Source organism: Aedes aegypti, chromosome 1, assembly GCF_002204515.2.
Source record: "Aedes aegypti strain LVP_AGWG chromosome 1, AaegL5.0 Primary Assembly, whole genome shotgun sequence".
Lineage (NCBI taxonomy): Eukaryota > Metazoa > Arthropoda > Insecta > Diptera > Culicidae > Aedes > Aedes aegypti.
Genome location: NC_035107.1, coordinates 46,023,019 through 46,045,627, shown reverse-complemented (window position 1 = coordinate 46,045,627; position 22,609 = coordinate 46,023,019). Strand labels below are relative to the sequence as shown.

The window sequence follows — 22,609 nt, the reverse complement described above, 5'->3', positions numbered from 1 at the left end:
ATCGAACCCACACACCTTCAGCATGGTTGTGCCTTGAAGCCGCGGACTCAAACCACTCGGCTAAGGAAGGCCTCAATCAAGAACATACATTAAACGCAATAATAGCGCTCAGAATTGGCATTCATAAAAAGTTTAAAGGTGGCAATATGATAAAATATGTCTGAAATTGAAGCTAAGGGATGGTACACAAATTATGTCACGCTACATTTCCCACTTAAGCGAAGTATGCACTTCAACAGAAAAGTAATCGCCTATCTCGATGCGTGAGAAATTTCTTGCATGAAATACTCAAGAAAAGTATTTTTCTTTGATCGCAGTACGCAGTTGAAAAGAAATGTCAATTCAAATGGAGCTCACTGTAGGAAATTTCTTGACCATTTCTTGGACAGAAATTTTTACTTTTCTTGAGCGGAACAGCTTACCTAGCTTTAGAACGTAACGCTGGAAAGGAGAAAAAGAAAATAGATTAGAAAGGTCTCTGGTAATGGTTACAGGCTTATCGAAATTCTCGAATAACTTTTATCAGTAGTAGGAGTGAGAAATCAACGGAAATTTCATAGCTGTAAAAACCAGAGTCTATGAATGGAGAGTTGCGCGAAGAGTGAAACCAAATCTACCTATCGAACTGTCAAACCGTCTACCTATCGAGCAGACCAGCAAAACAGATAGGGGCTATTTTCGAAGACAAGGAAGAACAACCATTCGAAGAAGTCTCTTCGCGCAACTCTCCATTCATAGACTCTGGTAAAAACTTCAATGACTTCAATGATTCTCATCCATGAGCCTCACGAAATATCACTGGTTATGTTTTTGAACAACAAAAATATTTGGATGTTGTAAACGGTGATTCGGCTCTTTATATAATTACATAAGTCTGTATCAACCCAGAATGGTTGGTTACGATAGTAAATCTGATGGAATGAAGTTAAAGACTCTCTCCGGTAACCTGAAACGATTATTGAAATCAAACGGAGGTTTCAGTATACTGAATCACTGTTTGATAAAACATGCAATAAACCCTGACCCACATCCGTAGGGCGACTGTAGATCATCCCGAACAACGATCAACAATCAAATTCGCCTAAATGTATACCCTCGTCTGCTTACCACTTACCCAATCAAGTAAATTTCAGCTAAGGTAAGCCGCGTAGCGTTAGCAGTGTACTAACAGCATGCTCCTCATCATGAGGTCATAGCTACGATGATAAATTGAACATTTTACCATGACGACAAAACATTGCTTATTTTAATAATCTAATGACCTCTCTGTGTGTAATGGACGGATAACTTCCTCGTTGATGATGTCGTTCTCATGCGGGCAACTACATCCCATCTCTCATTTGTCAATTTGGTGCCGTACAAGGAGCTAAGCCATCACCATAATCCACGCCTACTACGTTTCAAAGCAAAGCACAACACCTAAAAGCAATCGTTATTTTTTCCGCCTTGGCGATGGGAAAGACGACCACCCAGCCTACTACGCACTCTTGTTGGCGATGATCAAAAACTTAGACGTAGATTGCGCTAAATTCGCACATTGGTGCACTATGGTGCGAAAGGCATCGAACACTATGGATCCCTTATTTAGTTTAGCGATGTTTTGTTCAAATGTCTGTCGTAAGACACGCCGTAGTGATACTTAGCACTCCAAAGCGAAATATGTTTTCAAGTGGCTGTCACAAATTTAGAAAACATGACAAACCAAGAGCGTTTCTGTGTGCGAGTAACATCAGTTCACGCGCGTTCGAAAATAATGGATGATGAAAATAGTCAAAGTTTGTTTTTTTTTTTCGGATGCTGGTAAGATGGATGGCACAAAGTAAACAGCTCGGATGCATCCAAGAATAGCAACAGGAGAGCAACAATTTCAGCAGCATTATTATCGACACGTGACACGCCCACAGCTATGATAAATAAATCCTCGTTAAGAATTTGATAGAATTTTCGTTGATTGGATCAAGGACGAATTGAAGACCTAAACTTCGTTACGCCGAGTGTGATACCAAGGGACCGAATGTAGTACTAGAATCCGACTAATATGTCCATTCTGTACACATTGTGCGAGCTACAAATTCATCCTCATTTAGGCAACGACAACTTTACGGCCTTATAATGGGCCTAATGGCACAAACGATTGCCGACGTTGACGCCACCCACAAAAAAAGCGCGACGGTATAGCGACCAAAACAAAATATGTAGTGACGGCAGAGCAGAAAAGATTCGGCGATTTGGCCGGAAATTTATGTACATATCTGTCAGTGTCAAGTGCGAGCGAACGCAAGACAAAGCGGTCAAATGGTACGATAACAATACTGCTCGCATGGCGTTGTGTGAGGCAGAGTAAAGTGATGATTAAGCAATTAATTAGAAAATTTGAGCGGACTTCCTTAGAATCTTGGGTATTTTTACTGTCCGTCGCACAGTGGCCCAAAGCTCTAGATCGATTTCTGTGATCTTTAGAGATGTCAGCTGAAATGGACAGTTTTAATTTTTTCAAACTTCTTCGATGTTGTTACGTCCAAAACTCATTTTGTGTACTACTTGTTATTCGAATCTAGCTCAACCGGTCTAATTCAAAAGAACAGATCTTACTATAGGGCTCCGCACAAAAATCTTCCTGCCTCTTTCACTCTACCTTGAAATTTGTAAACAACAAGGCCAGTAAATGTCAAAATCCCATACGAAATCAAAACAGTCCAGAGGCCTATATGTTGTGGAAATATTTCTGATCTTGTTAGATATTGTGGTAGCTCGACAAATGTCTTAGTAAACCGTGACTTTTGAAAATTAATTATTATTTTATTTATTTATTTTAACTAAATAATTTAGAAAGAGGGAAAAGCCCCTTTGAGTGATAATCATTAAAGAAATCGTTCTCAAAAAGGCATAAAACCTCTTCATCTTTTCTAAAATCGTTATAAAAAAAAAATTATAAACTAAAGGCTCAAACGGCATTGATCCATAGCAGAGCCAAAATCTTCAAGGAGGACCAGGAACCAGAATCTACTTGAAATCATCAAAACGGGACAGATCTGGAAAAATTTTCTTCAAACCAATTCTGAAATAAAAAAGAAACAAGTATCAAACATAATACGAAGCATCATTTAAAAATCTATAAAGTAATTTCAAAGATGGTAGAAATCTACTTCCTAATATGTCTCGTACAGATGAAGGAAGATGATCATGATGTGTCTTTAAATCGCTAACAAATTTATTTCTTGGAATAATATATCGAGTACAGTGGAAAACTATATGATCAATATCTTCATAAGTTTCACAACAATCGCATAAATTAGAATCACTTATATTTATACGATATAAGTGACTATTACAAATATAATGATTAGAAATTATTCTTGATAATGTACAAATAAAATTTCTTCCAACAGATAATTTGTTGAACCATGTAGTTTGATTGACAATAGGAAAAATAGAATGACACCAACGTCCTTTATCACTAGAATTCCAAGAAATCTGCCAATTGTTTAAAGAATGTTTTTTTAATTCAGTGTAATATTCAGATGGTGCAATTTGACGATCAAAGCATATTCCACAACGAACACCCAATTTAGCTAATGAATCAGCCTGCTCATTACCATAAATATTGGAATGAGAAGGAACCCAAACAAATTTAATAATGTATCCCTGAGTATGTAGATAAAATAGTTCTTCTTTAAGTTTCAAAATGATATGATGAGTTTTAGATTTAAAATTGATAGATTTAATTGCATTCAAACAACTCAAGCTGTCTGAACATATGATAAAAATATTGGGTAAAAATTGTTTAATCAAAGAACACGTAAAATATAAGGCTGTTAATTCAGCTACGAAAATTGAACAAGGTGATTGGAGTTTGAAAAAATATGCTGAATAATGATTATACACTCCAAAACCAGCAATACCTTGGGTCAATGATCCATCTGAAAAATAAAACTGTTTGGCATCAAGACCTATAAATTTACGTTTAAAAAATAATGGAGCAAAACGAGAATATTCAGTATTTGAAATTTGTTTTAATTCTTCATGCAATGACAAATCAATATTAGGTTGAAATGAATGAATATCTATACCAAAACTATGAAAATGAAGAGAATGATTTGAATTTGGTGCCACATTTATAGAACAACAATAATTGAAAGAATCTAAAATTCTACAATGAGGATTTATGTCGTGTAAGCATTTCAGTATATTAACTATTGGATGGTTTATACTGAAGCATTGAATCATAAATTTACAGTTCAATTCATGTAAACGAATTTTCAACGGATGAATTCCAGCTAAAACTTCTACAGATTTAGTGTGAGTAGAATTCATCAATTTTAAACAAATTCTTAAGCATCGATATTGAATTTTTTCAAGTTTACAAAACTTGGATTGGACCGAACTTGCAAAAGTAAAACATCCATATTCCAAAACAGAACGAATAGTGGTTTTATAAAGTGTAATTAAATCAGAAGGATGTGCACCCCACCAGGTACCTGTAATGGTCCTTAGAAAATTTATTCTCTTTGAACAAACAACTTGAATGTATTGAATATGTTTATTCCACGATAATTTCGAATCAAACCATAATCCTAAATACTTATACTCATCAACTTGTTCAATTTCGTGACCATCAAGATACAAACGAATGTTAACAGGGGAACGCTTGCGAGAAAATAAAATGAATTTGGTTTTAGACACGGAAAAAGAAAATCCATTATTATGAGCCCAAATATCAATGTTATCCAATGCATTTTGCATAAAATGACGAATGATTTCTCTATTATTACCACAAATAGAAATAACCTTATCATCAGCAAATTGATAAAATTGACAACCATTTGGAATAACAGAAGAAATATCACTCGTAAATAAATTATATAAAAATGAACTCAAACAAGAACCTTGAGGAAGTCCAAAATAACTGTAACGAACAAGTTTAGAAAAACCATCATGAAAAAAATGCATTATTTTAAAAGAGAATAAATTGTATAAAAAATTTGTAATTATATATGGAATTTTAAAACTATTTAATTTATAATAAAGTAGATCCATTAAAACAGAATCATAAGCTCCTGAAACATCGAGAAAGGTAGAAACCATATCCTGCTTTCTATTAAAGCAAAGATTAATTTGCGAAGCTAAAAGGGCAGTGCAATCACGAGTACTACAACGTTTCCTGAATCCAAATTGAGAAGATGATAAAATTTGATTATTTTCAGCCCATAATTCAAGACGATTTAGTGGCATTCTTTCCATGAGTTTGCGAAGACATGACAATAAACTAATTGGTCTACGACTATCAACCAACGAAGGATCTTTGCCTGGTTTTACAATACTAACAACCTTAATTGAACGCCATTCAGAAGGGAAAATGTTTTGCTGAAGAAATGAATTATACAATGCCAATAAATGAGACTTTCCTTCATGGGGTAGATTTTGCAATACAATAAATTTTATGTTATCTATTCCTGGTGAAGTGTTTTTAGTAATAGATAACGCTAAATCTAGCTCTTCTAAGGAAAACAATGCACAAAGCTCAGGAAAATAATTATATTTTTGATTATTTTTGAAAGAAGTAGCGCGAGGAACAAAAGCTGGACAAATTTTAGATGCAAATGTATCAATCCAATCCTCGGAATATTCTAAAATATTTGGAGGGGAAAAATTATAATTTCTCAAATTTCTAGCTACCGACCATAAAGAAGACAAAGAAGAATTTCTATCAAGATTCTCAACAAAATTTCTCCAATAATTTCTTTTTTAATATTTAGTAACTCGAGTAAATTGAGCTTCAGCTTTACAATATGAAAAATAATTTTCCCTTGATCCAATACGACGGAATTTTTTGAAAGCTTCAGATTTATTTTTAAGTGCTATTGAACAATCATTATCCCACCAAAATGAATGACGTCTGTTTTTAGTGCAAATATTTGTTGATTTAATTTTTTTACTTTGAGATTTTAATAAACAATGATTCAATGTCTTAGAAAATTGTTTATAATTTTCTAGTGGTGGTAAAGAATAATCAAAACTGATTAATGAAAAGGAAATTAGATCAGAAAATTTTTCCCAGTCTATATTTTTATATAAATCAGGAACAAATGATTCATTACATGTAGAATTACAATTAGAACAAGAAATTTCAATTAAAATAGGTAGATGATCACTACCATTAGGATCATTAATAATTTTCCAAGAAGAAAAAAACGATAAAGTATTGGAACAAAAAGATAAATCAATACATGTATGATGGGCAGGTGGAACAGCAATTCTAGTGAATGATCCATCATTAAGGATATTTAAATTGAGTTCATCAACCAATTCCATTATCAAATTTCCCCTGCCATCAGTATTATTACTACCCCATGCTATATTATGAGCATTAAAATCTCCTAATATATAAAATGGAGAAGGAACACTATCCAAAATAGTTTTGATTTGTGTTAAAGAAAAAACAGAATTTGGAGGAATGTAAAAACAAATAATCGAAAATTGAATGTTATTATGTGTAATAGTAACAGCAATGCATTCTACAGATGAATTAGGAGGTAAATCCAAATATTTAAACTGAATACCATCACGAATCCCAATAAGAACCCCTCCAGATGAAGTATTTCTATCTTTCCTAATAATATTATATGACGAAATATGTATGTTTTTGCATTCAACCAACCAAGTTTCATTCAAACAAAAGACATCAATATTGTAATTTGACAGCAATGATTTTAATCTATCAAGTTTAGGAATTATACTACGACAATTCCATTGTAAAACATTCAGGGTCTTAGAAACAATTGGAGCCATTAAAAAGAAAATAATGAAGAAAAGAGGGATCCAAAGGAATTTAATTTATCAAGAAGAAAAGCTAAAACTGGTAAACATTTTTTAATCAGTTTTTTCCAAAAATCATTTAATTCTAATAAATCTATTACCTGTTCCAAAATGTTCAAAATAGAATTATCATGATTGTCAACTTTTTTTGCATAATCATCAATATTTTCTTTAGAATTATTATTGTTGGAACAATCATCATTTACTCTTTGAAATCCTGGTATACTTTTGGGATTTGAAGTAGTATCAAGAGGAGGAAAACTTTTATCAAATGAAGTAGATGGCTGAGGATCACAATTATCATTAATTTTACCAGATAACAAATTTGCTCTTTTTCTCTTGATTGGAGGTTTGTATATAAATTGATTAGAATTTTCATTTAAATTATCATCATCATAGTCCGATAATGTTTCATAAATATTAGCAGAAGCAAAATCTCCAGAAGCTTTTAAGGTGAAGATAAATCAAAGCCAAACGTCAAATTTCAAGAGCACCAATCTTGAAAACCAAACATCCGTTTAAGCTGAAAACTTAATCGATTGGTCACTCGCTGGAGGTGACCAATTGATTAAGTTTTCAACTCATACTGGTGTTCGGTTCTTCAGATTTGTGCTCTTGAAAATTTGAGGTTTGGCTTCGATTCATCTTCACCTTAAAATTTCTGAATAAGAGAAACGATTTTTTAATTTAATTTGTTGATTGAACTTTTGTTGATTTGCTTTGTAAACTGAACACTCTTTGATTGAACTATGATTTAATTTACAATAAATACAAACATCAGAATGTTTATCACATTCTGATGACAAATGAGGTTCACCACATTTCGAGCATTTTGGTTTGTTTGAACAATAATTTGAAGTATGTCCAAACAAAAGGCAACGAGTACAATGCATTAGCCTAGGATAATAAAGCCTCACACTGTATGTAACATTATCAATTGAAACAAAATCGGGAATCACAGAGCCCGCAAAAGTAATTTTCATACAATCAGAATGGACATAATTTGAATTACTACCAGTAAATGATAATTTGGATAATCTATTACAATCCAAAATTTTCACAGGAGAAATTGATTTATTTTTAAAAATTCCTAAACCATAATCAATAACATCATTACAACTCAAAAATTCGTCATAAATGACACCACTAATTTCGCATGAGTCGCAAGGTGCGTACACTCTATATAAATTTGAAAATAAGTTAGATTCAAGTAGAGCATTCGCATCTCCACGAGAACCAAAAACTACTCTGAACTTATCCAAAGATATTTTTTTGATTTCTTTAACAGATTTGTATTGTTTATACACCTCTGCAGAAATCAACAAAACATTTATAGGTTTGTCCTTTTTCCGAAAATAAACTGGATATGGACCAAGAAAACTAGCAGGAAATAACTTAACTCGAAATGGTTTGGATGCTGCCTCAAGAGGTGCAGAATGATCATCCTCTTTTGAATTTGGTGAATCCCCGTCGGTTTCCATAATTGGAAAACAACGGGGAATATTAATCAAAATAAAAAAAAACATAATTAAAGCTACAAATGAAAAAAAATAGTAAAAATAAGAAACATAAAAATTGTACTCAGCTCGATCCAAAATCTTCAATGTTTCTCTTTTTGAAAGTCAACTTCAAACTTCAGAAACTGGAACGCTTCTAAAGCCAAAAGATCTCTTGATCAGCTTGCCACCAGCAATTCGAAAAAGAAATCCTCATTCCAAAGTTCACAATTCCTCCTCAGTGGAAAACACAGCACAAACTTCAAACAAATCTTCGCCCTCCAAACGATCACAAAAATCCAAGACGAAACGTCTTTCGTCAACACCAAAGCACTCACGAACTTCAATTCTTGAGCAGCCACGGAAAAATTTTCTCCTCCTGAAAAAAGAGAAAAAAAAGGTCAGACGTTGAAAAAACACGTCCTGTTACTTCAAGGCCTACTACAGCAATGAATTAATTATTATTGTTGAGCTGTCAAGTCTATAAGTACCACATTGGCGACGAGCAAGAACCTTCTGCGGATAAGTTGAAAATTCTAGTCGGCACCTGCAACTAGAGGTAAATATAAAGTGTCTGCATTCCCAACGGATAGCATCTGATCGGATCAGACAGGAGGAAAAACGAAAAAGTTTCGCCTCCTAGGAGGGAGGCGCCTTAACGGTGGGTGAAAATCCGGCCGGAGAAGGCAAGAATGGCTCGCCTCATAAGAGGGAGTCCCCTTAAATACGGGATGGATGAAAGTCCAGCCGTAAGAAGGCAAAAATATCTCGCCTTATAAGAGGGAGATGCCCAAACGGCAGATGAAAATCTGACCGGAGAAGGCAAAAGTGTCTCGCCTCATATATGAGAGAGTCGCTTTAACGACGGGACGGATGAAAATCCAACCGCAGAAAGCAAGAATATCTCGCCTGTTAAGATAGAGATGCCCACATGGCCGGTGGAAATCTGACCGGAGAAAGCAAAACAATTCTCGCCTCAGAGGAGGGAGTTCCTTAAAAAGGCAGATAAAATTATGATCGAAGGAATCAAAAATGTCTCGATACATTGGAGGGAGACGCCTTGTCGGCTGAGGAAAATCCTACAGGATAAGCCGAAAATGTGCGAAAGGGTACACGAAGGAAGCGTTCTTACAACGGGAAAAAACAACCGAAGAAGGCTGGTGGAACTGGAAAAAAAAGTTGGAAAACAGAAACAGAAGTTGGAAAAAGTGTCAAAAAGACAGCTTTAAAAACAAGGAAATTTCGAATAAAATATGGTAATGACATAGATTGCGTTACTCGTCGAAGAAAAAGAGATGTGGTAGCTCGACAAATGTCTGACCGTGACTTTTGAAAATTAATTATTATTGTTGATTGACAGCTCAATAAGTCTATAAGTACCACAGATATGTTTATTATTTGAGAATTTCAAGAAGTGTAGAATATAAAATTACTTCAAAAGTTTTGAAAGTTAATATTTATGATACATAGTAATCAAGACCATTCCCAACTAACAATTTTAGCGCTATAAGCCAAGATTATTTGCTTTGTGCTGTATAACAGTTGAATTGAAGCAGCGAACGCAGCAAAAATTGAAAGCTGTCAAAAATAGAACGATTAGCGTTAATACACCTGTAACGCAAACGTTTTGCAGCACAAATCTACAAACCTTAGCTGAATAAATTTCGTCAGTTATCGCTTTTGCTGCTTTCACTAAGCTGTAACTCAACACCGTAAAAGATAGCAACCTAATGATGTGGAATAAAACTCGCAATCTTCAATCCGGCTGCTTCTATACAATATGATTTGTTATGCTGCTCAATATATATTTAAGAAGCGCTTTGTCGTTAGCTGTACAGCGAGCATACAGCAGTATGCTGTAAAATAAGAACTTGTGGCGCATCTACTCAGCTTGTTGGATGTAAACATTGCGTCTGACGTTTCGCACCCTTTTACAGCCTGATGAAGTGGTGTAAGCGCGGCTATGGGATCTTTTACGATCATTATAAAATATTGTGTGAACCGTTTTCGATGTAGAACAAAACGGTGTGTTTTCTTTGCCTTTCGATATAGACTGTGGTGGCAACAAGGACAGCGTCGAGACTTGTGGATGCAGAGATCGTGAGTTCGATTCCAAGCGGTGGCAGGTAACGTTGGGAACATTAAATTCAGATACTTATGATATTATGTCCGGAAACTGTGAAACAGCTTGTAAATAATATTTAATCGATAATACAGCGAAGCTGTATAATAATTATTCAACAGTTGCGAAATGGTTGAGAAAGCGCCTTCCGAAGATGTTACACAGCTACTTGTCCCATAACTGTCGAGATAGAGCAATGATCGGTATGAATAAGAGCTGCCAACACAGCTTAAAAGTAGCTGAGTAGATTCGCCAGATTTGTTGGTAAAAGGATCGCATAGAAGCTTTCGTTCGTATGCACAGCACCTTTACCCTGCATAAAGCCGTATAAAGAGGGCCTAGAGAATGTTTACATTTGCACTAAATGTTAGTTGGGTATGCATCAGGCTTAGAAGCATTAATTATGCTGTAATAGGGTTTCTATGCAGCGGAAGTGCTGTTATAAGGTGTGTAAGCATTTGTGATGCTATTATAATGCATGTACGCATCTATGATGCTGATTAAGGGCTTATTATTAGTGCTTATAGTTACTTGGGTTGATCAGCCACTCACGGTACAACCACAGACAAACAGACGTAACACTTAGAACAAATCACGATCAAAATCATAGTCACGAGGACATGTACGCCCAATTCTAAAATCGATGTGTTTGGCCGATGGACCAACAGATGGCGGTAGTGTGTAAACGTCAAACGCGAACAAAAACGATGCGAGCGCTGCGGGTGGTGGATTGGCCACCTACCATATATTTGAATCGGCCGTTAAAAAGGTGGTCGATGGACATCGGTGAGAGTGTGACGTCTGTTTGTCTGTGGTACAACTTCCGCGCACGCAACATGGCCACCGCGTTTTGCTGGTCAGTCCAGTTTGACGCCTTCCTGACCTTACACGTAGCCCGGCCCGGTCTCCTGGACGAGCAACTTCGACGAATTGAGTACTGCCTTATCTTCCGCGCCTTTTCTGGGTATTCCGGTTTTTGGCCGCTTCCAACGCTCGATGGTTATCGTCTCCTGGAACCTCTCACAACGCGGGACACGGAAGAATGGTGGATTCCAAGCCTTTTGCCGATCCATCTGTATGACTGACCACGATTATCGATCACCGCGCCCAAGATTTGCTGGCGTAGCTCTTCTTGTTTCGAATGCATCTTAAAAACTACTTGACAGATCGCGATAAAATTTTATAGGCCTTTTCATGTGACAGGTCGGTCTATGCATTTGTTTACATCGATAGAAGACCGGTTCTAACACGAGGCTGGTCATTTTCATAGAAGAACTGTCAAAGAGCTTCCTGATCAGCTGATTTGGAACGTCTTGTGAATAGGCCTACACGGAGCCACAAATCAACCCAACGTCGACTTCTTTTGACGCTTTTCGGCTCTTTCGTGGGATAACCCAAATTTGGGTAAATTGACTATCGTTAGACAACAGCGAAAAAACAACTCAAAAAAAGCTTTCAAAGTCTCCGTAGTGGGTTAAAACAACTTAATGTTGGGTAAACTCGAAAGAACCCAAAATTGGCTTATTCCATTGAACTATGACGATGGGTCGATGCATCTCTCTCTGTTTTTGATAACAATGCTGTTGCGAGAGAGGCAAAACAAACCAACCGTGGGTAAAAACTAAATGCAGTTTACCCAAATTTGAGTAAAAAGAAATTATTTTTTGGGTATTCTGATTTCTCCGTGTATGAACATAACACTCTAAACTAGTATTACCCGAAATTTCATTATTTTTTACCAACGCGATAAAAAGTTACACCCAAAATAAAGTGTCGCAGTTTTTCCGAGTCCAATCTTTATGTTAAATTACAATTCTGAGACAAATAGATCTAACCACAATATCTATATATATGCAGTATACATTACAGTGCAATTCAAAAAAGTTGGCACAGTAAAACCAATCAGTTGCAAAGGTTTACCAAAAATTGTAAGCCTAGAAACATGAAGAGAAAATCCACCGTAAAGCTAAAAAACGTAGCGTAAAGCTTATCGAATTGCTTTGCTTCCGAGATTTTGGAGAAATCATCCGTACACTTCAAAAGTGATGACTAAGTTAAAAATATATGCCATTTTCCACCGATTCTGCCGCAAGGTGCCAAAAATATCGACAACTACTGTGCATCGTAAAAGAGGCTAAGAATTCTGCTTTGATAATGGAGGTTTGACGGGTTTAATAATGAGGAATGACACGTAAGATTAATTCTTGAGTGGATTGAAACCTTCGTGTATGTCACATCGGCGCAGTATTCTTCATATGAGCACGAACCATCTTTGACAACACTTAGGTCATTTGGGCTAAAAATAAGAGGGCAAGAGAAAAATGTTTTTTTTTTGCGTTCTTATACTGTCTTACGGAATTTAGAACAAAATGTCTGATCGAAACCTGAAAACCCCTAACTAAGATGGAACAAACTGCAATCATTATATAGTTCTTCACATGTGATGCAAAATTCCTTTGGTAAATGTGTAAATATGTTTTTATTGATATATGGTATGTTACGGTAATTTAACCGTTTGCTGTACTATACTTAAATGTTTTTACTGATGAATAATCATTTTCAGATGAATTAAAATAGAAGTAATGAAACAAATAGATATGTGAAGGGAAATCCATTCCAATTGAAACATGTACAGATTTGAAACCTCATTCACGCAATTGAATCAAAATTTCAATTATTTCTGTCTAAAGTTGATTTATACTACACGCCATTGTTGCTTCATTATTTCTGATTTGAAATCATTAAAAATATTTAACATTTTTTTGTTTAATTCATCATTTTATATTTACCTGTTAAGTAAGGACCCAAAACTATTAACTGGAAATAATTCCAATAGTAAAGATAAAGCAGAATTGGTTGTTCCTCGCCCCGAATGCAATGCTGAAAATTTCCCATATTTTTTAAAGGTTGTCCTACCATGTTACCTTCAAGATTCCATCTCATTGTTTTTCGCCTTGATTTTTCCTTGCTGATAGAAGTACAGCGGGAGACGAATGTCTACTTTATTAGTCCGGTTTCACAGCAACTGCAACACGAACATTTTCAGAATTGGAAATGACAATGTTGAAAATCATACTTGCGAGCATAGAAACATAGAAAGTCAATGGTTCCACGATTGTAGACTGTATTTTTGACCACGCTTCCATGTTTTTTGTAAATTCAAATGATTATATTATGACCACGCTTCCTGCCGAGGTAGTTGGTAAATTCAATCCTCGATTTTGTTTAATTCATACTTATATATCAACTCACATTTCTTATTTCCTTTGACCTCATCACGATTTCGCTGGGATGATTTGTATTGTATTGGGGCCATCAAAAGGCGACTTTCCCGTAGCTTACAACAAAAACACGTTAAAAATAGTTTCTCCTCTTATTTAGTGTCTTACATAATAAACATAGCACACTAAAATCGATTCTATACCATTACCCGGAGTAACATTACCCGGAATGCAATTTACCGGAATACCACTTACCGGAATGTAGCATTACCCGGAATGTACCATTACCCGGAAAAACCATTTACCGGAATGCACCATTACCCAGAAAGCCAAATCTTTCATTTTCGACGACCTTTTTCAGTACATTTGTATACAATTTTTATTCTCTTTCGATGATGCTCAGCACAAATTATGTCACGCTAACCATGGACATTCTTGACTCCCTCGGTTTCTATAAACACTTTTTTCAAAAGATCTTCAAACAGCTATGGACCAAATATGTTTTTCTTCTTGCCGGCGTTACGAGTCTACTGGGACAAAGCTATTCTAGTAGCATTTCAATAGTTAATAGCTGAGAGCCTATGTCAATCGACCACTTTTGCATACGTACATAGTTTGACAAGTATGTAAGTACTCTAGCTCTGAAAAGTCGTCAAATTTGCCAACTAGAAATCATTTTGAAACGGCGGTTTTTCAATTCTACCAACCTCAGCTTGATCTTTCTAAATAGCTTCATTTGGTCGCAACGTAAGCAATACCAAAATTTGATTGAACATGTAAATTTTTGGCGATTAAATAAAAAAAGAATGTAAACTATGTATTAAAATTTAAGCTATAAAACTAAACATTACAGGCAAGGATAAAAAGAATGAAAAGAGGTATTTTCGTTATGTATATATGATGTCAAATACTAACGATGTCAATATAAACCTAAAAAATCGCCTTACGATTAAGGTTGGGTGAATTGTAGTAAATGAAACATCTCAGCATTTGAAAATGTGATGATGATTTTATTATTCCCTTCAAATCACAGCTGAGAATCCAATTTAAATATTGTATAAAAAACACTTATCTTGCGAGGGAAGTGACGTACAACAGTTCAATTCTCATTTTAGCTTTAAGGCTCCCCCTAATCAACATGATTTTTTAAGGTGACATCGACAAAAAATCGATGCGATTTCGTTGTTGAGTCGCTGCAAGCATTCTCATATGGAACCATCTAGAGATCGACACGACGAAAATCGCTGCGAAATTACGTCGCTGTGGCTTAGACACGCTCATCAAACTGTGCATGCAGCGCGTTTGCATGTCGCTGTTACCGTAAAAAAATCGCCTTGATTTAAGGGAACCTTTATGGTTTGAGGAATTCTATAAAATCAAGACGAAACTAAGAGTGCCTTGGTGATCGAGAGTAGGGACACTATACACCAGGCCTGCCCAACCTTTTTGAACCGCGGGCCATATCTCAGAATATTTAATGAGCGGCGGGCCAAAACATTTTTTTTACAAACGAACAGAATAAAAATAAATTTGGAAGAATTAATAAGATGTTGAGTTCAGTTCATGAACCTTTAAAAATCTTGTTCTTAATTTTTTATAAGAAATTTTATTAAACATGCCAAAGATGTAATAAGAAACCTACTTAGAATTAATCCACAATCTCATCCACCATTATTTGACAATCTTGCCTAGAGTATTGTGAGAATCCTGGTTGACATTTTGCAAAAATCCAACGCAGCTGTAAGAATTGTTTTTGGGATACTCTCCTCCATATCAAATTCCTATTCTGGAATCTGCAAGGCATTGTCTAGTATTTTATAAGAGTCTCGCAAAGAAGTGGTTCAGAAATCCATCAAGAATTTTGTGAAAAATAGATTCTGAAGATTCTGACAAATTCTGCTAATGGTATTGTAAGAATTTTGCCTAAGTTGTCCGTGAAATTAAGTTTTTATTAAAAAACAATGAATGAATGAATGAATTGTCTTTATTAACGGTTATTAAAAACAAGCTTTTGTGGTGATATTATTTTCGACTAATTTAGCCTAAAACTTCAGTTATCAAATATTGAAGAAAGTCATTACTGAGTGTTCCTAATAAAATTACGATTATTTTTAAAAAGTATGATTTTTTTATGAACCTGAAATTGATGCTCGCAAGCTAGATATGTGGTAGATAAAATTTGTTGCCGTCAAATTTTAAAAAGTAAGTAGATAAATTTTCCAGTATTATCAATCTATGAAGTTGGAATGGTTCATGAAATAAAGTATTTTTTAAAGAACCCAAGCTTCAAAAGCAAAAAAAAATCATGGGGTAAAGTAAATTTTTAAGAATCCAAGCTCCAGCAGCAAAAAACAATTTTTTTTTTGAGGAATTGAAAACCAACGTTTTGAATCACCATACTGCTTATCAACTTGAATATTAGATTTGATAATGATCCTGGGTATACCCTGACTTTAAAAAAGTAGTCAACGGGCCAGATATGTGAAAACTCTTCAAACTCTTCGCGGGTCGCACATAAAGACGTCGCGGGCCGGATGTGGCCCGCGGGCCGTACGTTGGGCAGCCCTGACTATACACCATTGTGACGTCCATCTCTGGATTCCGAAATATTGAACCTTAATAGATCTACTTTTCCTTTGAATTTGCTTGATTGTGCTATTTTTCTAGGAATGTCATAACTCTGAATGTCTGTACCCCGAATCCAATGCCAGGATAATATACTAGAAAGAACAGTAAGCAATCATAAGAAGAAGATATTTCTCGAAAACTTATTCAAACAGACTCAAGTCAAAAAAGTATATAAACTTGTTTTATCGATTCTACGTGTTTCGCAGACGAAATTCTACACATTTTGCTCTAAACCAACTCGATTTTTCACTTTTAGAACGTTTACTTTCCGGATTTACAAAACGACGAAAGTAAGATTTTCAACTTTTGCTACCTAACCACTACTTTCGCCGCTCCGCTGTATGGAGAGACAAAGTGACTTAACGACTTGACGAATCGAGACAAAACATTACTTGAGTCGATTTTACACTGGTAGAAAAACGTCGAAAGTAACTGAATAAATCGGCTTATCATTTTGTAATAATTTTTTTGTGGGAAATAACATGATCTCCCTAGTTTTTGAATGCGAGCTTATTGTATGCAAAATTTAAGCAATGTACACGGCGAAAAAATGTCAAAAAGGTGATTCATTTTAAAACAGTTTTAAAAGACAGGTTGTGATTCTTCAGAATTAGTTTTCTCAAAATCGTATGGAAGTTACTTACGTCGATTTGAAAAAGTAATCGAGATTTGGTCATTTTCGACTAAACACATTTAGACAAAAATGCCGAGATCGGTGGAACTCGAAAGAACCGCCAACCAAATGAAGAAGGTTGAATTTCAAATGACCCGAAATGAGTCATTCTAGAAAAAGGGATTTACGGAAGATTTGCATTCGGTTGATTAACGTTTAAATAAACGACATTCGGTGAATTGACACTCGGCGAAAAGTAGCACAACTAATCGTGTTAAAAATTCTAATCATTGCTTATTAATTACCATTTGGAAACTTGGAGAACCGACGATCGAATGTCAAAACTAAAGTTACATAATTGTAACCAAATTTAGCCAGTTCAGCCAAGACAAGCTGCAAAGATAAGTTGAAAGAACAGCTTATTTTTAAAAGAAGGGTGAATCATCTATGAAATGCAAATACAGTGGGATTCCGTTTTTGGCATGCTCCGATTTTGGCAACAAAATGGATCCGTTTTTGGCATCATTTTTCAATACCATTAAAATTTTTAATTTTTTGTAAATATTATCGTGTCTAATGCTTTAATCACTTGAATAGCATGTCAACTTCACACCGATTACATTCCTGATCTCCATTTTCGTCGATGTTTCCCTAAATCTCACCAACTACTAAGGACTCGACTCGCGTACGCGCTTATTTGCTTCAGAATGGTCATTGGTCATACATAGGCAACGTTTCATGAGACCAATAATCTCCACCAGCATCTCAATTTAAGACCATTCTTTTTTCATAGGCATTCATATTGAATGACCTGCCCACTTGAGTCTGCCAGTGGTGATACAATAAAAAAAAACACTGTTCTTCAGATTTGGAACAGCTTGCTCGAACAAAGCACCAGCACCGACATAAGAGCAACGAAAAATCTATGACTCACACAGAGTTACAATCATAAATTTTGTCTCGCTGCACAGTGGCCCAAGGCTGGCCAAAAGTAAAAAAAATGAAGTTTGCAAATTCCTTCTCGAATATTTTTTCTTGATTGCTTCAGTATTGAATAACAATTCTCCGAAGTTTCAGATCGATTGGTGTATATTTCGATTTTTCACAGCATGTAACCTGGAGAGATGTCAGCTGAAATTGACCCTTTTGAATTTTTCAAATTTCGTGAAGTTTGTTCTATAGAAATTGCAGTTTTTGTACTAAATCATGACCAAATCTTTCTCAACTGCTCTCATTCGAAAGAATATACCTTAGGCTTTGTTTTGAAGATATTTTGAACCATATTTGACATGTTTACCATTCAAGAATGTCAAGAAGTGTATAACATAGAGCTCCTTCAAAAATAAGTATTTTTTTCAAAGGTAGTTCAACATATCTGGGAAACGCTCTAAAATGATCATTTACCCCTCAAAATGTGGCAAATATTCCATGGTATTCGATGTACAAAGGCTTCACTTGCGCTTTTTTGCGCCAAAAAAAAAATTTTTTTTAGTTACACTACGAATCAGCCCATGAGACCATCGTACTTGTTATAAATATCGCATTTTTTACCATTACATGCTCCTCAATAGATTTAAAAACCACCTCGAGCTTGCCCACGATATTGAACTTCAAATGGGCTTCGAAATAATGACGTATGATTTAATTTTGATCTGGATACGGATTTCATTTATTGAATTAAAAAAATGTGCTTTTTTGATCTAATTCTGTCAAATGTACCGGAAATATCGATTTTCTATTTCAGCGACTATTTCTATCAAATTACCTCTAAAAATCATGTTTTGTCAAATAATTAGCAATTTTGAACGTTTTTAGTGAGAATTGTACTTTTGGCCAGCATTTGTATGGAATGCGGCCACTGTGCGCTGTCTTTATTATTATGGATTTATATACATTGCGTATGTAAAAACACAAGTATGTACAGCAAAATGTCGTGTATCATAACTTTTTTTTTAAATTTCATTAAATAACATGACAAATGCGAATACAGTCCAAACTACAATTTATTTTCAATAATACCATTGAAGCGTGCGATAAATACGACTGTTTGGGCTCAGCCGTAAACCCAACGTTTGTAGGCGGAGCGATGAACTGGTGGAAAGGGAAAACCAGGATCAATTCCAGGATAGGGAAAACACAAACAACTCACTGTACTGCTAATACTAGGTTTTATTAGTAACGGCTTACAATTCACTATTACTTGTTGGCTTCCTATTTGAGACTGACACGCTTGAGTTGGGATTCCTCCTTTTATAGCACTCCGGTTTTCTTCTAGAGACTTCGGAGCCCATCTGTCGCGTGGCTGTTGCTAACGTCGTTGTTGACTCGTGTAGTCTTAGCTACAATGGTGACTACGATCAAAGAACATCCTTGGGGTTGGGAGCGCTCGTCGCCTACAACGACTGAGAGTGTTTTTACTTTTTGTCTGTGGTATTGTTGTGTATATTGATCGTTCTGCATCAACTATTTGAAGCTACGTTCTCTCTTTTCTAAAGACTCTATAAGGCGTTAGATTTGTTAAGAGACGATCCAGAATTCTGTACAAGATTGTTAATCAAGGATACGGGTCTCAACATCATCAAAATGATCCTTACGAGCTGAGTCCATGAGTTTCCTAACTGTTCCCTGGAGAATCCTTAAGGGATTCGTCGTTCTTGTAGGACTTTTTCAGAAATTTTAACGAATTCATTAGGATATCTGCAGATTCCAAGTGGACACTGAGAACTTCTTGAGAGATCGTTAGAGTGTATAACTGGTTATGGAGGATTATGTCCAAAATCTGGTGATTCCTAATAAACTCTAGGGCGTCTTGTAAATTTTAAGCGGGATAATGTGAATTTCTAGTAGTATTTCTAATTTTTTCGGCGAACGCTTGAGGGTTTTGAAAAGGTTCCCGGAGGAATTTGAGGTGTGCTAGTGGTAGCCTAATAATAATAAACTTTTAATTTTTTTCATCGGAGACTTGAGAATTTACGGCAACACGGCAGTGGAATTCCAAGATGTTAACTCATAGCAAAATCCTTAGCAAAATCCTAAATACTCTATGCGAGATCCTACGGATGCTTGGCAAGATGCTTCAGAGCTCAAGCGTTTTTTCTAAAGATTCATATAAGGTTCTTGAGGTTTTATAACAGGATTCTGTAAATTTCAGTTGATTTCATAAGGCAGGTGTAAAACATATATCAAGCTGAATTAAAAATTATTTCAAGTAAAAAATAAATTCTACATTACAAGACATTTATGCATCTTCTCATGTTTATGTACAGTCAACCATTCATTATAAAATGCTTTACTTTATCAGAAACATAAATTGAAGGAGCAATTCTAAACCTACCGAATTTTTCAGATTTTATGCTAAAATCCAAAAGTTGAACAAATTTTAAATGTTCATTTAATTAGAAAAAAGGTCATGCCGTTTTGCAATACCCAGCGCTTTTGATTCGCAAATACGTCTTTAAAAGAAAACATTTTTTTTTTTCGTTTTCTCTCATAGTTTTAAGAAAATGTCCAGTTCTTCAATAAAAGTCACTTATGCGATTATTGATTTTACAAGGCCCTCTTATACAAAAATTATGCATAAAGCTTCTAAAAAATAATTGAAGGCGTTGACGCGTAAAAACGCGACCAGAAAATCGTTTGCCAGATTTAATATTACGGAGCTATAGATTCATAGCATAGTATAACCCTTCGGGAAAATGCTTCGAAGTGAATCTTTTCTAAGTCTCAACGCCTTATGATTCCATAAAAATGATGTATTAACATTGTAATGATGCTTTCAAAACCAATAGTTGAAAAATAAAATTTAAAATATGGGTTCCGATTTTGGCACGGTTCCGTTTTTGGCAACTGAAAATTTCAACTGTATATATATATATGAAGATGGTGCATATTGACATCATCAAGTATGAAGACTTCTCTTCGATGCTAATGTATTTTGAATGAAGAACATCCCCTGTCCATTCTTGTTGGTGATCATTTTAAATATTTCAAGTCAAAATACTGACCTGAATGACCGCATAACGGTTAATGAAAAAGGCGAAAAATTGAGAACTAATTTTCCGGTAAATGGTCCTTCCGGGTAATGGTTTTCCGGTAAATGGTTCATTCCGGTAAATGGTTTTCCGGTTGATGGTCTTCCGGTTAATTGCATTCCGGGTAATGGTTTTCCGGGTAATGTCGGAGAACCCACTAAAATCAATTCGGTCATTATGCGCCATACCCAGCTTAAACCCACGTGAATGGGTAGTTATAAGTGAAAGTGAACAACCCAAAACTGTCAGATTTCCTAAAACTGTTAGATTTCCAAAAAATGTGACACGTGACTATCCAACTGTGACGAAAGCTTTCTCAACGAAGTTCAAGATTAGGTTTGAATGCAATTTATATTAGCAGATGTGGAGTTGATATATTGAAGAATTTATGTATGTGAAAATAACACATTAATGTTCCATGTATTGATGATTCAGTACACGCAAACGAATTTTGTTGTATAATCTACCGAACCCATGGTAAAATTAAGAACTGCACCAACGATTTTCAACCGACTACAAAAATCTGTCAAATTTACTAATATCTGGTAGAAATCACTGAGCAGTGCAGTAAATGTGACTATTTCCATAGTAGAATCCACTGTAAAGCGTTGTATTTCAATCCGTGACACCCACCGTACAACATAGTGTGGTCAAAAGTATAATGCCAAACTTGTCAAATCTAGAATGTTTCTTGTCATAAATACTACAACTCTGGTTAAATAAACAGAATTTATTTTCTTGTGTAGTGATGTTGACTATGTTTTGGTAGAATTACCAGATTAATGTAGTCGGTTGAAAATCGTTGGTGCAGTTCCTAATTTTACCATGGATTTAGTAGTTTGTACAATAAAATTCATTTCAGTGTATGTATGATTTGTTTGTCAGTGTACAATATATTTGACCTGGCTAGAATCTTTTGAGCGTGATCTGAGTTGACAATTCGAGAGCGCGAAATACGGTTTGAACCTTGAAGCGTTTGAAGCGTGATTGAGAAATCAGTTTAATTAGTGATTTTGTGGCGAACGGATGTGCTGGTTTAATTCCAGCTCATGTACAGTGGGGATTCGCTCGTTGGGGGTCCGCTACGTGGAATGACTCGATGGTTGGATGTTCGCTAGTTGGAAAAAAAATCCAACTAAAAAGCACTCGAATGTCAGGAGAAGATGTCAAACTAACTTTGACGTCTGACTACCATCGCATTGAAATCTCTATATATAGAACAAATGTGTATGTATAGGTGCGTTTCGTGACGATTTGCGCTCCAGATGCGTTAGTCTGGAGCATTTTCACCAGCTGTCAGTCGTTCCAACTAACGGGTCGGATTCGTTAGATGGAAGGCAGTCGTGTTCCAACCAGCGAATCCCCGCTGTACAGGGTGATTACTATTTTCTGTCAGTAAAATAAGTAACCATAGAAAAAAGATGGTTGTATGAATTTTAATTACCAATGCATATTCAGTTTTGGAAATCTATAGCATTTGTCTTCACTATACATAGACTACATATTTATTATTTACCTTAATTTCCACCATATTTATTATTTATCTGATCGTTCAGTCTGTGCAGCCTATGGCTGAAGACGGTGAAATTGTCTTAAAAAAAGAATATAATCTGGATTTACTGGAAATATCTCAAAAGATTCTATCAGGAATTTCTCCAAAGATTCTTTTAGATATTTCTTTA

General features: G+C 35.3%; 1 protein-coding gene across 3 annotated transcripts in view; it reads left to right on the top strand.

Annotated features, from left to right (window-relative positions):
• LOC5576274 (titin) overlaps positions 1-22,609 on the top strand; it is a 351,555-nt gene that overhangs the window by 241,202 nt on the left and 87,744 nt on the right. The gene's annotated exons all lie outside the window — the stretch shown is intronic.